This window comes from Salvelinus sp. IW2-2015, unplaced genomic scaffold, assembly GCF_002910315.2.
Source record: "Salvelinus sp. IW2-2015 unplaced genomic scaffold, ASM291031v2 Un_scaffold135, whole genome shotgun sequence".
NCBI lineage: Eukaryota > Metazoa > Chordata > Actinopteri > Salmoniformes > Salmonidae > Salvelinus > Salvelinus sp. IW2-2015.
In genome coordinates this window covers 247,047-263,113 of record NW_019942519.1, presented here as the reverse complement: position 1 = coordinate 263,113, position 16,067 = coordinate 247,047, and the positions used below count along the sequence as shown (strand labels likewise).

Genomic DNA, 16,067 nt, shown 5'->3' with positions numbered 1-16,067 from the left:
CTTAATAGACTCTTAGGACTCTTAACCTATAGCTTTAACCTTACATAGAAGCCTCTGCCTGTATAAGCCACCAGCCATGATTGAATGCATATGAATGCTAAGATGTGCCTCGCAGCTTTTGTGTTGAGTGGCTTTTGGAAGCTCAGGGTCAGAAATATAGACTAAATGTATAGCAGAGAATGAGACAATAAAAGAGATGAGAAGGGACAAGAGGAGGAGCGTGGAAAAGAGGAGGAGCAGGGAAAAGAGGAGGAGCATGAAAAAAGAGGAGACGCATGGGAAAAGAAGGTATTATGGGAAAAGAAGAAGAGCATGGGAAAACAGGAGGAGCATGGGAAAGAGGAGGAGAATGGGAAAAGAAGAGCATGGGAAAATAGGAGGTACATGGAAAAGAGGAAGCATGGGAAAAGAAGAGGAAGCATGGGAAAAGAAGAGGAGCATGGGAAAATAGGATGAGCATATCTCTCCCGGGGGGGAGCATGGGAAAAGAAGAGGAGCATGGGAAAAGAAGGGTAGCATGGGAAAAGAGGAGGAACATGGGAAAAGAAGAGGAGCATGGGAAAAGAATAGGAGCATGGGAAAAAAGAAGGAGCATGGGAAAAGAGGAGCATAGGAAAAGTGGAGGAACATGGGAAAAGAGGAGGAGCATGGAAAAAGAGGATGAGCGTGGGAAAATTGGAGAGGAGGCACTAGAGGAGGGGATGGAGAGAATAAAGTGGAAGGAGAGGAGAGGGAGAAGTAGGTCTGTGAATGGAAATTGGATGGTTAGAAATAGGGAAATGTTGATGATGACAGAGCCAAAGAGAATTTTACGTTCCCTGACAGTGAAAGTGAGGGTGACAATGTCCCTCTCTTCTAGGAAAACAGAGAGATAAGTTAGATAAAAAGAAAGGAGCCAACGCTCCCCATATCTTTCATTGTAGACAGAGAGGGTAAAAGTTCAGCACTTTGATTACAATGGTTAGCATGTGTAGGATGTAAACTGTAAATGTAAGCAAAGCAATGATGGTTTTCCCTAATTTCTTACAAATTGTGAGTTCAGATAGAGTTCTCTCACTCAGTTCAACTGAATATACACTCCCAATATAGTTACCCTGCTTTGTTATAGCAGTCTTTACCAACATATTATAACCTTAGCTATTGATCCATCCAAATCCATTTTCTTGTATTTCAATCCCAATTGAGGTTGCCAGTAGCATTTCGCTGCCTCGCCCAGATGGCCAGTAGTACCTCATGATCTACAGTATATACAGTAAAATATCCAAACATCGTTTCAACAGTACAAAGTACAGGTAGGACAAAATATCATCAGAAACAGACATTAAAGAGTGACTGCCCCTAAAAAGCAATTTCTTGTTTTGAAAGCGACCTATGTGGCATTGATATGAGTCAAAAACAGATATTATAGTGCAAAAATTGACTACAAAGTGTAAATAGGATTATTTTGGACATGAAGTCAGTTTCATCTTAAACTGAGATTTGCGAGATTATAGGAAAAAATCATGTCACAGAATGATTAGTACTGTCACAGTTTTCCTTGGGTTTATTTCAATCCTGCCCACATCTGGCAGAACTCAACCCACTGGACACAGACGTCAAATCAAAGTCTATTCCACGTTGGTTCAATGTAATTTCATTGAAATGACGTGGAAACAACGTTGATTCAACCAGTATGTGCCTKGTGGGAAGTAATCATCAATTCGGCGCACAGCTGCAAGTTCAGACTCCTTAAAAAAAAAAACATCCCACACAGAGAAGAAACAGTATAAAACATCCATATATCTATTTCTCCCTCAACTCCGTCCAGGTTGTATATTTGATATGGAGGTCATCCCAGATTGAGACAAGACAGACACATACATTTGTGTTGTAATGCCTTTGCTTTATTTGTCCTTCGTGGGCAGTAAAAATGCTCAGACTGTTGCTCCTTGCTCTCTCTGGGTCTAGTAGGACTTGGCAAGTCTTCAATAGGTCTGATGGGTTTCTGATTGCCACTGTTTACTGAGCTCCTCTGGGCTCCGCTAGGCTCTGCACTGTGTTTGTGTGTGTGTGTTGGTGTGTGTGAGTGTGTGTGAAGGATCTGGTAGGCCTTGTTCCTCCAACCATCTGGTTGCTGTTACCAGTGATTTTCACGTAGACTAAGACAGTCAGGCACTGTGTTTGTGTATGTGTGTGCGAGAGGGAGATCGAGAAGAGGGGACAGAAAGTGAGACAGAGAGAGCGAGAGATAGAGATATATAAAGACAGATTCTATTGATGTTTATGAATGCATGTCCCTGCATATGCCTCTCTCTTTCACTCTCACTCTCTCTGTTGTTATGTAATGCATTAGTGAGAGTGCTGCGTTAGTGAAACGCAGGCATGTGCGTCTCCAGCCAGGTCACACGTGATACAAGTCAGTATTCGACATCCATCCATGTCTGAGGACGTTGGGAGATTATGTGGAAACCTGCCATTAGGGGCAACAGTGAGCATTGTTACCTTCAAGTAGGTTTTGGTATTGCTAAAGCATTGTGGACGGGGATGGCAGATGGCGTAAACACTTGCCTCTAATTACAAAGGTTGCAAGTTTGAAATCGAGCAAATAATTTTTTGTTTGTTTGTTTTTTAAAAGTCTATCCCAACCCTTAACCCTTACCATTCGGAGTTAATGCCTAACCTTAAGATTTCAGGGGTTAATGCCTAACGTTAACCTTAAACAATTTGGCGTTTGCAACAACTTCGAAATTTGAGAAACATGGATGAACGTCTTATTCTGACATGAGACTGTGAGAGCTAGTTGTGCGTTTCACAATGTTTTCCCCCACAGAGGAGCTAAACAAACAGTAGCCTAACGACCAGTGGTTTCTCTGTCAGCTTCCCATAACCAAACTTGCCCCCAACCATGTACCATATTTCATGTCGAGTGCCTTTTGAACCGAGAGTCACTCAACATATCATAGATCAGTTTATTCTATGGGGGACAAGGGGCCCTAGCTACCTCAGAACAATTTCCTTTCATGACAGGCATGTTTTCAACATCTCACCATGAAATGTTGTTTGAGAAAAGCAAATCCCAGTTGTCAAAATCAAAGAAAATTCCTGAGGAGGATGTCCATTCCCATGTCCATGAACATAGGCTACCTGAAGTTTTGGCATGAGGTGGATCCTATGCCAGCATAAAGCAGGCCTGTACCCTGCTTTTAGAGTTTAATGATGGCTTGGGATCAACAAGTCAACTCAACAAGCCTTATCAGCTATGCTGAACCTTAACACACTTGTTGTTGTCTTTGGGAGCCTAGTTCAAATGGCATGCAGCTACCTCCACCTAGTGGCCATGAGACTACATTTCATTTGCATAACCTTACGCATAATTGAAAAAGGCATAACTGGGAAATCAAAACCCTTTAGTATTGCTCAATAGTTAATACCTGTATATAAGTTTATTTATGTAAAAAATTGCCAACAAACCATTTTGATGATGTTTAAAGGGGCAATCTGTGATTCAAACAACAAAGCGGTCACCCGGCATTGATTTGGTAAATAGCTCAGGGATGAGGCTGGAGAAATCTAAATTCATAAACAGAGCTATGGATGCAAGGAATGGCCATCCATTAAATCAAAATTACAGTTATAACCGTGTTTTGAGGCTAACAGTGTTTGTTTAGCTACAATTACATTGTTAATCAACAAAGGAGTAAAACAAGCTTGTATTTTGGGTTCTGATGGGGTATGACAGTTGAACTAAGCTCACGAGCCATTTATAAATGATATTTCTCAAGAATCAATGGGTATGTGACTTCATAAAGTATTCATACCCCTTGACTTATTCCCCATTTTGTTGTGTAACAGTCTGAATTCAAAATGGATGAAATTTATTTTTCTCTCTCCCATCTACACAGAATACCCCATAATGCCAAAGTAAAAACATGTTATTTGAAATGTTTGCAATTTTACTGAAAATGAAATACAGAAATATCTCATATCTCAGAAAAAAAACTATTTAATCCATTTTGAATTCCCGCTGTAATAAAACAAAATGTGGAATAAGTCAAAGGGTATGAATACTTCTGAAGGCATTGTATATCAAGAATGAAAAACTCCAACAATGGATGTAGGAATCACAGATTGTCCCTTTAATAAATGTACGTCAAATAAAAAATTTCTCATCAACATTGATAAATGGGATTATTGTTGTTGTCAAATCCATGTGCCTAGTTATAAACTACTGGTAGCCTACTTAATGTGTTTGCTAAACCCTCCCACCAAACCAAGTGTTGATCTAAGCTACTGTGGCTCAAAGGTTGTCAGAAAAACAACAACTGTCCAGCTGTTGAATAACCATCCACCCTCAATATTAGTTGGCTGTGAACTCTGCCTTTTAATGATCAAAAATMATGTACAGTACCAGTCACAAGTTTGGACACACCTACTTATTCATTTTTTCTCCATTGTAGAATAATAGTGAAGACATCAAAACTATGAAATAACACATATGGAATCATGTAGTAACCAAAGAAGTGTTAAACAAATCTAAATATATTTGAGATTCATCAAAGTAGCCACCCTTTGCCTTGATGACAGCTTTGCACACTCTTGGCATTCTCTCAACCAGCTTCATGAGGTAGTCACCTGGATTGCAGCCTTGTTAAAAGTTAATTTGTGGAATTTCTTTATTTCTTAAGCCAATCAGTTGTGTTGTGACAAGGTAGAGGTGGTATACAGAAGATAGCCCTATTTAGTATAAAAAGCAAGTCCATATTGTGGCAAGAACAGTTCAAATAAGCAAAGAGAAATGACAGTCCATCATGACTTTAAGACACGAAGTTCAGTCGCAAAAACGATCAAGCGATATGTTGAAACTGGCTCTCATGAGGATCGCCACAGGAAAGGAAGACCCAGAGTTACCTCTGCTGCAGAGGATAAGTTCATTAGAGTTAACTGCACCTCAGATTGCAGCCAAAATAAATGCTTCAAGGAGTTCAGGTAACAGACACATCTCAACATCGACTGTTCAGAGGATACTGCGTGAATCAGGCCTTCATTGTTGAATTGCTGCAAAGAAACCACTACTAAAATGACACCAATGAGAAGAAAAGACTTGATTGGGCCAAGAAACACGAGCAATGGACATTAGACCGGTGGAAATCTGTCCTTTGGTCTGATGAGTCCAAATTTGAGATTTTTGGATCCAACCGCTGTGTCTTTGTGAGACACAGAGTAGGTGAACTGATGATCTCCGCATGTGTGGTTCCCACCATGAAGCATGGAGGAGAAGGTGTGATGGTGTGGGGATGCTATGCTGGTGACGCTGTCAGTGATTGGTTTAGAATTCAAGGCACACTTAAACAGCATGGCTACCACAGCATTCTGCAGCGATATGCCATTCCATCTGGTTTGTGCTTAGAGGGACTATCATTTTTCAACAGGACAATGACCCAAAACTCGCCTCCAGGCTGTGTAAGGGCTATTTGACCAATGAGAGTGATGGAGTGCTGCATCAGATGACCTGGCCTCCACAATCACCTGACTTCAAACCAATTGAGATGGTTTGGGATAAGTTGCACCTCAGAGTGAAGGAAAAGCAGCCAACATGTGCCCAGCATATGTTGGAACTCCTTCAAGACTGTTGGAAAAGCATTCCACATGAAGCTGGTTGAGAGAATGCCAAGACTGTGCAAAGTTATCATCAAGGCAAATGTTGGGTACTTTAAAGAATCTGAAATATAAAATATATTTTGATTTGTTGAACACTTCTTTGGTTAATACATGAAATTTGTTATTTAATAGTTTTGATGTCTTCACTATTATTCTACATTGTAGAAAATAGTAAATATAAAGAAAAACCCTTGTTATTGTTATTGATGACCCTGATGCCTAGGCCTTGCTCGACCCCAGTGACCTGCTTTGGGCTCCGGGGCTCAGAACATAGTATGCCTGTAGGTCACACACTACTCTGACCCACTCTACACTGAGACTACACACTACTCTGACCCACTCTACACTGAGGCTACACACTACTCTGACCCANCTACACACTACTCTGACCCACTCTACACTGAGGCTACACACTACTCTGACCCATTCTACACAGTGAGGCTACACACTACTCTGACCCACTCCACACTGAGGCTACACACTACTCTGACCCACTCTACACACTGAGGCTACACACTACTCTGACCCACTCTACACTGAGNCACTACTCTGACCCACTCTACACACTGAGGCTACACACTACTCTGACCCACTCTACACTGAGGCTACACACTACTCTGACCCACTCTACACTGAGGCTGCACACTACTCTGACCCACTCTACACACTAATAACCCAATCATGGTTAACCCAGTCATAGTTGACCCAGTTATAGTTAACCCAGTCATAGCAATCATAGTTAACCCAGTCTTAGTTGACCTAGTCATAGTTAACCCAGTCATAGTTGACCCAGTTATTGTTAACCCAATCATAGCAGTCATAGTTAACCCAGTCATAGTTGAGCCAGTCATCGTTGACCCAGTCATATTTAACTCAGTCATAGTTAACCCAGCCATAGTTAACCAAGTCATAGTTAACCCAGTCATAGTTAGCCCAGTCATAGTTTACCCAGTCATAGTTGACCCAGTCATAGTTGACTCAGTCATAGTTGACCCAGTAATAGTTAACCCAGTCATAACAGGCTACATCAGACAACTAAACACAAACTCTTCCCTGTCACAAGTTGACCTCTGGCCGATGTCCTAAATGGACGCACACACTGTATATGAAGCAGACCACCATAGTTCCTGTGCCCAAGAAAACAAAGGCAACCTGCCTAAATTACTACAGACCCATAGCACCCACGTACGTGGCCATGAAATGCTTTGAAAGGCCACCATTATCCCAGAAACCCTAGACCCACTCCAATTTGCATACCGCCCAAACAGATCCACAGATGATGCAATCTCTATTGCACTCCACACTGCCCTTTCCCACCTGGACAAAAGGAACACTTATGTGAGAATGCTATTCATTGACTACAGCTAAGCGTTCAACACCATAGTACCCTCAAAGCTCATCACTAAGCTAAGGATCCTGGGACTAAACACCTCCCTCTGCAACTGGATCCTGGACTTCCTGACGGGCCACCCCCAGGTGGTGAGGGTAGGTAGCAACACATCTGCCACGCTGATTCTCAACACTGGAGCTCCCCAGGGGTGCGTGCTCAGTCCCCTCCTGTACTCCCTGTTCACCCACGACTGCATGGCCAGGCATGACTCCAACACCATCATTAAGTTTGCAGATAACACAACAGTGGTAGGCCTGATCAACGACAAGACAGCCTACAGGGAGGCGGTCAGAGACCTGGRCGGGTGGTGCCAGACTAACAACCTATCCCTCAATGTACCCAAGACTAAGGAGATGATTGTGGACTACAGGAKAAGGAGGACCGAGCACGCCCCCATTCTCATCGATGGGGCTGTAGTGGAGCAGGTTGAGAGCTTCAAGTTCCTTGGTGTCCACATCAACAACAAACTAGAATGGTCCAAACACACCAAGACAGTCGTGAAGAGGGCACGACAAAGCCTATTCCCCCTCGGGAAACTAAAAAGATTTGGCATGGGTCCTGAGATCCTCAAAAGGTTCTACAGCTGCAACATCGAGAGCATCCTGACTGGTTGCATCACTGCCTGGTACGGCAATTGCTCGGCCTCTGACCGCAAGGAACTACAGAGGTTAGTAAATACGGCCCAGTACATCACTGGGTCTAAGCTGCCTGCCATCCAGGACCTCTACACCAGGCGGTGTCAGAGGAAGGCCCTAAAAATTGTGAAAGACCCCAGCCACCCCAGTCAGCCACCCCAGTCGCTTCTCTCTACTACCTCATGGCAAGCGGTACCGGAGTGCCAAGTAGGACAAAAATGCTTCTCAACAGTTTTTACACCCACGCCATAAGACTTCTGAACAGGTAACAGGTCAAATGGCTACCCGGACTATTTGCATTGTGTGCTGCTACTCTCTGTTTATCATATATGCATAGTCACTTTAACTATACATTCATGTACATACTACCTCAATTGGGCCAACCAACCAGTGGCTAACCGGGCTATCTGCATTGTGTCCCGCCACCCCCCTTTTTATTTCTTTTTATGAATATATATTTTAAATTTGACCCCCCTTTTTCGTGGTATGCAATTGTTAGTAGTTACTATCTTGTCTCATCGCTACAACTCCCGTACGGACTCGGGAGAGACGAAGGTCCTCCATGCGTCCTCCGAAACACAACCCAACCAAGCCGCACTGCTTCTTAACACAGCGCACATCCAACCCGGAAGCCAGCTGCACCAATGTGTCGGAGGAAACACTGTACACCTAACGACCTGGCCCAGCCCGCCACAGGAGTCGCTAGTGCGCGATGAGACAAGGATATCCCTACCGGCCAAACTCTCCCTAACCCGGACGACGCTAGGCCAATTGTGCGTCGCCCCATGGACCTCCCATTCGCGGCCGGCGGCGACAGAGCCTGGGCTCGAACCCAGAGTCTCTGGTGGCACAGCTAGCACTGCGATGCAGTGCCTTAGACCACTGCGCCACCTGGGAGGCCCAACCCCTCTTTTACGCTACTGCTACTCTCTGTTCATCATATATGCATAGCCACTTTAACCATATCTACATGTACATACTACCTTAATCATCCTGACTAACCGGTGTCTGTATGTAGCCTCGCTACTTTTATAGCCTCGCTACTGTATACAGCCTGCCTTTTTACTGTTGTTTTATTTCTTTACTTACCTATTGTTCACCTAATACCTTTTTTGCACTATTGGTTAGAGCCTGTAAGTAAGCATTTCACTGTAAGGTCTACCTGTTGTATTCGGCGCACGTGACAAATAAACTTTGATTTGATTTGGTTTGATCATGTGAAAACTAGCTACTCCAATATTCACCATGCTTTTTATTTTGTTTTCTTTTTTTACCTTTATTTAACTAGGCAAGTTAGTTAAGAACAAATTCTTTTTTTCAATGACGTGCTAGGAAAAGTGGGTTAACTGTCTTGTTCAGGGACAGAACGACAGATTTTTACCTTGTCAGCTCGGGGATTAAGTCTTGCAACCTTTCGGTTACTAGTCCAATGCTCTAACCACTAGGCTACCTGCCGCCCCACTAAACGAAGACCTAACCTGGGTCCTGGACTGTCTCTAAATTCACTACATCATTGCCGTTCCTAAGCAAGCCTAACTAGACAATGACAAGAATTTGGCAAAGCGGATACACACTGCCACTCATGTACAGTAGAACCATACTTCATTTGATCCCCTTGTTGCAGGATAGCTTTCCTGCAATGCAGGACATGTAAAACTTGTAGTGTATTTGAGTTTTAAAAAGACTTCTGAAGTTTGTAATTTCCACTTCGAAATGTCAACTTCTACAAAAATATCCATTCATTATAATCCACACAATAATTCACATTTCTTGTTGCTGCAGGATCATAACAATGTAAATCCGGGGCAGGTAATTTGAAAGTCTATTCTACTTTCTGGACTGTTATTGATGACCCTGGTCACTATTTTCACTATTTTCAGAGCCAAGTCACTGAACTGTGAAATCTCATTATGGTACCGTATATGGGATCTGGTAAAAAAAATTGTGCACTATATAGGGAATAGGGTATAATTTGGGACGCACTAACATATTTTTTATTTGTGAATGATTTGAATGAATGATTTGAAAGGGGATGAGCAGGTAATCACAAGGTCTTCCATTTTCTCATACAGACATGCCACCCATGATGGACGTAAAGGGCGAGCCAGGGCCACAAGGAAAACCTGGACCCAGAGGCCCATCTGGGCCATCAGGACTTCCGGGAAAACCAGGACTGGGAAAACCAGGTTTCAATGGCCAGCCTGGCCCTCAAGGGCCTCCAGGCTTTCCCGGCATTGGGAAGCCCGGACTTCCAGGTCTCCCAGGAAAGGGGGGCATGAAGGGGATGCCCGGGAATAATGGCGAGGTTGGGCTCCGTGGTGAACCAGGTCCCAGAGGACTTCCAGGTCAACCAGGTCTCCCCGGGCCAGCTGGCCTGTCTCTGAATGGCAAACCGGGGCTTCCCGGCGGCAGGGGCCAACCTGGGTCTCGTGGAGAACCAGGACAGAAAGGTGGACCTGGAAATCCCGGGGAGCGTGGAATCAATGGGGAGAATGGCAATGGGAAGCCAGGGTTACCAGGACCCAGGGGCCCCATCGGGCTTAGGGGCCTACCAGGGCCAGCTGGTATTCCAGGTGTGGGCAAACCAGGACTGAACGGGCTTCTTGGTCCATCTGGGCCTAAAGGGGATCAGGGGCTCCCAGGAGGAATAGGAGAGCCAGGTGAGGCCGGCAATCCAGGACTGCAAGGCCAGCCAGGACCCATTGGATTGGGCAAGCCTGGTAATGATGGATTGCCTGGAGGACCAGGTCCACTTGGGCCTAAAGGTGAGCAAGGGCTGAGGGGTTCTCCAGGGTTTCCTGGAACTCCTGGCTATGGCAAGCCTGGTCTATCTGGGCTGAAAGGAGACAAAGGCCTTTCCGGGGGACCAGGGGTACCTGGGGATAAGGGGGAGCCTGGGATTGAGGGGCAGCCAGGAGACATGGGTCCAGATGGACACCCTGGACCACCAGGATTACAGGGCCCCATGGGGCTCCCAGGAAAACACGGCATGCCCGGCCTGAAGGGAGAGTTGGGTCCCCAGGGTCATCCAGGTCTGCCAGGGTTCAGAGGGGATCAGGGTCCCGGTGGTCTGTCTGGAAAARCTGGCATTCCTGGAGACAAAGGCCCGCCGGGTCCTAATGGGGCTATCGGAAAACCAGGGCCCAAAGGTGAAGCAGGGCACATAGGCCTGCCTGGAAACCCAGGTCTTTTAGGCAATCCTGGACCAAAAGGGGAGTTTGGGTTTGTTGGGTCTCCAGGACCAAGAGGCCAGTCTGGTATCCCTGGTCTTCAGGGGCCTTCAGGGCCAATGGGGCCACAGGGTATCCCAGGTCTGAAGGGCGAATCTGGGCTGCCTGGTCTTCCAGGGCTGGGCATGCTTGGAGAAAAAGGAGTTCCTGGTCCTCAAGGTCCCCAAGGAAAACCAGGCAACTCTGGGCTCAACGGCAACCCAGGCCCACCTGGGCCACCCGGGCCCCCTGGCCCTGCAGGAAATGGRCAAACCATCGTGGCTGGGCTAACGGATTCGGAGTTGGGCGGAGGCGAGGTACCAAACGGTAGGAACCCAAAACCACAGTTTGGCCGTGCAGAGCTCTCTGCCTCCCTGGCACCAGCATTTACTGCCATCCTCACCACACCCTTCCCTCCCTCCGGGATGCCCATCAAGTTCGACAGGACCCTGTACAACGGGCAGAATGCCTACAACCCTGGCACCGGTATCTTCACCAGCCCCATGTCTGGCGTCTACTACTTTGCCTACCACATGCACGTAAAGGGACTCAATCTGTGGGTGGCGCTGTACAAAAACAATGTTCCCGCCACATACACCTACGACGAGTACAAGAAGGGCTACATGGACCAGGCGTCCGGTAGCGCCGTCCTTGAGCTGAAGGAGAACGACCAGGTGTGGATGCAGATGCCCTCGGATCAGGCTAACGGGCTCTACTCCACCGAATACATCCACTCGTCCTTCTCAGGGTTCCTGCTCTGTCCCACATAACGCCTTGCTAGTCAACTATCTCCTAGGGTAACCCCTAGTGTCCCTATATAATAACACCTGCAGCCATAACAGAATAACACCACCTGTAGAATGTTATCATCAACAGCATCAACAAGGACAGAGAAGACTCTGTGAAGGAAAGACAGAAAGAGTTAAGTAACAGGAGAAGGATACTTCATGCTGTGCTCTGTGTTTTTATCTCGTTCTGTCAAATGTCCGTATTTTTGTTATTTTTTGGGTTGTTGCTTATATTATTATAATTATTGTTATTGTCATAATTGTATTATTTTTATTTTGCCGTTGGCGTCAGTATTGCTGTTGTTTATTGGATTCAGAATTTTAAGTGCCTTACTTTGTAATGCGTAAGTAACAGTTATTAGACCTACCCATGTGACTGCATATCCTACTCAAATGCTCTGATCAGTAGGATGACATCGTCGGACCCTGGGGCTCCGATTGGTTCCCCTGGCTGCAGTCACTTCCTGCACAAAAATCTCCCATTTCCTCCCGTGTGCTCGTCCACCATTTTATGTCAAGAGCTTCCTTATTTAAATAAATATTTCACATAAAGATGTACCATTACACATACAGTATGAACAGTGTATTCAATAAACAAAATGTTCACATTGAAAAAAAAATTAAGATCTGCTATAGGGATCGATGGATCGTTGTTTATCAGTACGCTCTGATGTTTTGACGGTCAACTTCCAGTTGTCTGTTGGGTGATAATTTCCTGGTTCTATAAGAGGCTTGTGCTGAATGGATTGGTGCTGATAATAGAAGCTGATGGTTTTGGATTGTAACTATTACTTGATCAAAAATAAGTAATTGGTGTATCCAACTTGTGTCAGATTCACACAAATCCCTCTTTGACAAAGCATCAACATACAAACCAGTAACCTAAAGAATTATAAATATATAGGACACATTAAATAGACAACTGAATAAATCTATAAATAAATGTGTAAGTTAATCATTATATTAATAAATATGTGTCAGCTAATGGACAGAAAGAATAGGCCAAATGCATTAGGATCAATGCCATGTTTCCCTGCATCGATCCATTCTGTGGCTATTCCCATTAATCACGTGCACTGCAGATCCCCTTATTACATTCTCTATGCCACACATACAGTATACCATTGACATCACTGCTTTTTGTGTCCACTAACGCCAAGGCTGTGACCGAGCAATCAGTGCCCTGGGGCCTTTCACATTAACATTTAGAGTGAACATTCTGAGCGAAAGCTCATGTGAAAAGTCTCATTCCATCTACAAACTACAAATCTTTCAGCATTTCACAGATCGACAACTGGCTAGAGGCCATCCAACCTGTTCCTACAGAATAACCCTTTAAAGGTTCAGATCCAACCAAATGGGTGCATAGGGTGCAGTTCAAATGATCTCCTACATCTTACACAGCCCTCCCAGTATATGGTGCTATGGTGTTGAACTCATTGTGTTTATACGCATACAGTAACAATTTCGAATCCACCGTAAACCTCACCATAACAAAGGTTAACCATTCATTTTCCATCTTTAGTTACTGTACATCGCCAAACAAAATGGTTTACCCATTGCTCAGTTTGATGGAATATCTAATGTTGCCACAGGATATTCTTAGCCGATGTCTTCTGACAGAATATGAAAGAGGGTGCACTTTCGGAAATCAGAATGCATGGATCTCCAAATGAATAAGTAAAGGGAGAGAGAGAGAGAGAGAGAGGGAGAGAGAGAGGCCCAGTGGTTGTGAAATCCTGATTGCATAACAGTTAACATGGCTCTGCTATTCTGGGAGAAACGGTGGGACAAAGGTGAGAACTGTGTTTGCCATGTGAGTTTTACTGGTGCTGTGTGGGATGAGGCTGTGGGGTGCGATTGATACACCCACCGTGTGAGTGTTTCCGGCTGTATCTCTTTCTCACTGTGTGTATGTGTCTGTCTGTTTTACACACACACTCAACTCCCATCCGTTAAAACTTCACCTGAGTGAATTATGAACTTCAGAGACCATGGACKATGGACAATGTTTTCTGAGTCATTTGGGAGCATGCACTTCTAGTCAATATTCCACCAGTTTGAATTGAAGATTTGATCCGGTTCAAATAGGACGTGTGTGTCTTCATGGCGATTAAGTAAATGGCCCTCATAGCTTGGGAAATGTCGCAACAGAAGAGAGGAATTCTGTTTGATAGAATTAGTGTGCTACATACCCACTGGCCACAGATGTCAGTTCAACATCTAGTTTTGATTTACATTTGGTTGAGTTGTCAACTAACGTTAACTCAAAGTGAAATTAACAAAACATTTAATCATGTCATTGGAATTAGATTAAAAGTTGGGTAAAAAAAAAAAGAAATGTCCTTACGAGGATGACTTTTTGCAAATCCAATTAGTTTTCTACATTGATTCCATACCATCACATTGATTTTGGGTTGAAATTACATGTAAACAATGTTGATTCAACCAGTTTTTTCCCAGTCATGCAAAGGTGAGAAACGTACAATAGAGATGGGAGAAATGTATGCAAAGTAAGACAAATATATTGTTGGAAACAACATGCTAGACTTTTAAAACAAGGGGTTATTGACTAACACTGGGCAGGTTACAAATCATGAAGGTATTTTTGTGCATTAATTCTGTGAATTTGGTCGGCAAACTGAGGGTAGACATGGGAGAACCTGGGACGGAATTAACGGGACAATATCTATCTTAAAGTCTTTCATCTTCAAGTAACCTTGGGCTCAAGGTTATATCATACAGTATATCACACTTCCTTATTGTAAATTCAATGTAGGGATATCATATTGTATGTTTCAAGATTTAGAGATATTAAACACTTTTATAAATGGGACAACCCTGATGATATTCATGGTGAAATTAGCAGAATGTTCGGTAGCACCCATCTCTTTTCCTTTGTCTATATTTTGAGTTCTGCAACAGTAGAACTTTTTATCTAGTATTCATTTGAACTTATCAACACGAATTGGAGTATTTAGAGTACTATATAGGTAGAAAACATTTAACAGAAAAACGCTAGTTCAATAACTACATTTGGACAAAAATGCAGATAGAAACTCAAGCTCTCAAATACCCAAGAGTATACCCTGTATTCAGACTAGAACCTGACTCCAATATTAAATCAAAATGGGTATGCAGCCCCCCCCCCCCAAAACAAAATAACATCATGCATGTTGGATTATCGCTACAATTGTCTGCATATTAGACTAATCAAAACATACTGTATTGCTTTAACTGAATAATTGTTTTAGACATCCTGGAGAAATGGTCATCGGTTTTGACTGAGTAGAACCTTGAGCCTCACAATCAGTATTTTAAATGTATGTAGGCCTAATGGAGGCACTTTCACTGGTCTGTTTGTGGCCCCTTTTCTCTCATCATTATCTGAACATACCTAAAGCAAAGTCTATGTATCATTATTGTTGTGTGAGTCTACCAGACAATTTAAGGCTTGTTTTGGTTATGTACGGTATGTTGTCTTTTTATTGCCTCGTTCTTTCAGACATTTGGAATGCTGTTTAGGAGTGGAGTGGCTAGACTATAACTCTCCTTTTTATATTCTTTGTCATAGACAATGTCACTTGGTTGCAGAGTTTGCAGTGCGTGTGCAAAAACATTTTTCTCCCAATGTACTGCCTTGATTACAAACTGACTTGTTTTCTATTCAATGATTTAAAAAAAAAAGATACACTTTTTGTTTCTACTTTAAGCCTTGCTTCGGTTTTAAGGGATATTTGTTTGTTATAGTTTGGAGATAGATACAAACGGTCATTCCTATTTGCACATGACATTAATGAAGATGTATTTATACATTTGTTATAATTTAACAGGAATGCCAAAATCGACCACCGAAGCATGGTAGAAATGGTATTTAACAGCATTGAATGAGTTAAGAGCATTTAGAACATGAAGTCAGCATTCTAGCATTGTTCGCGAAGGACTTTTTTTGTGATTTTTTGTTAATTTTTTGTGTATTGTACAATGTATCAACCTATAGGATTATTTGTCTTGTACATGGCTATTGTGTGCACTCTATGCAATAGAACTTGGGTATAAAATGCACTCTTTTAGCTAGATTTTTTTTGGTCTGCTTATACAAKATTTACAGTACTTGATTGTATTGACACCACATCAATAAATACTTTCTTGTATATTCGTGTTGCTTTTTTTTCTAGATTCCATATCCATTTGAAACACATCACATTTGGTGACAGAGAGTATTAGTAGTGTAGGCTTACTGTCTGGGCCTTAGTATAAAACCAAGGTATGAATCAACACACAGACTGCTCACAGAACAGTATGCACTACACAAATAACTATAGAAGTCACTCTGGATAATAAAGACTGTCTGCTAAATGCATATGCTGGGGCTCCACCTACCCATAGCCCTTTATTAGCATAGGCC

The 16,067-nt window shown here is 43.3% G+C and overlaps 1 pseudogene; it reads left to right on the top strand.

The window, feature by feature from the left end:
• LOC112068161 (collagen alpha-2(VIII) chain-like) overlaps positions 1-15,813 on the top strand; it is a 24,631-nt pseudogene extending 8,818 nt beyond the window's left edge.
• Positions 15,814-16,067: the final 254 nt, after the last annotated feature.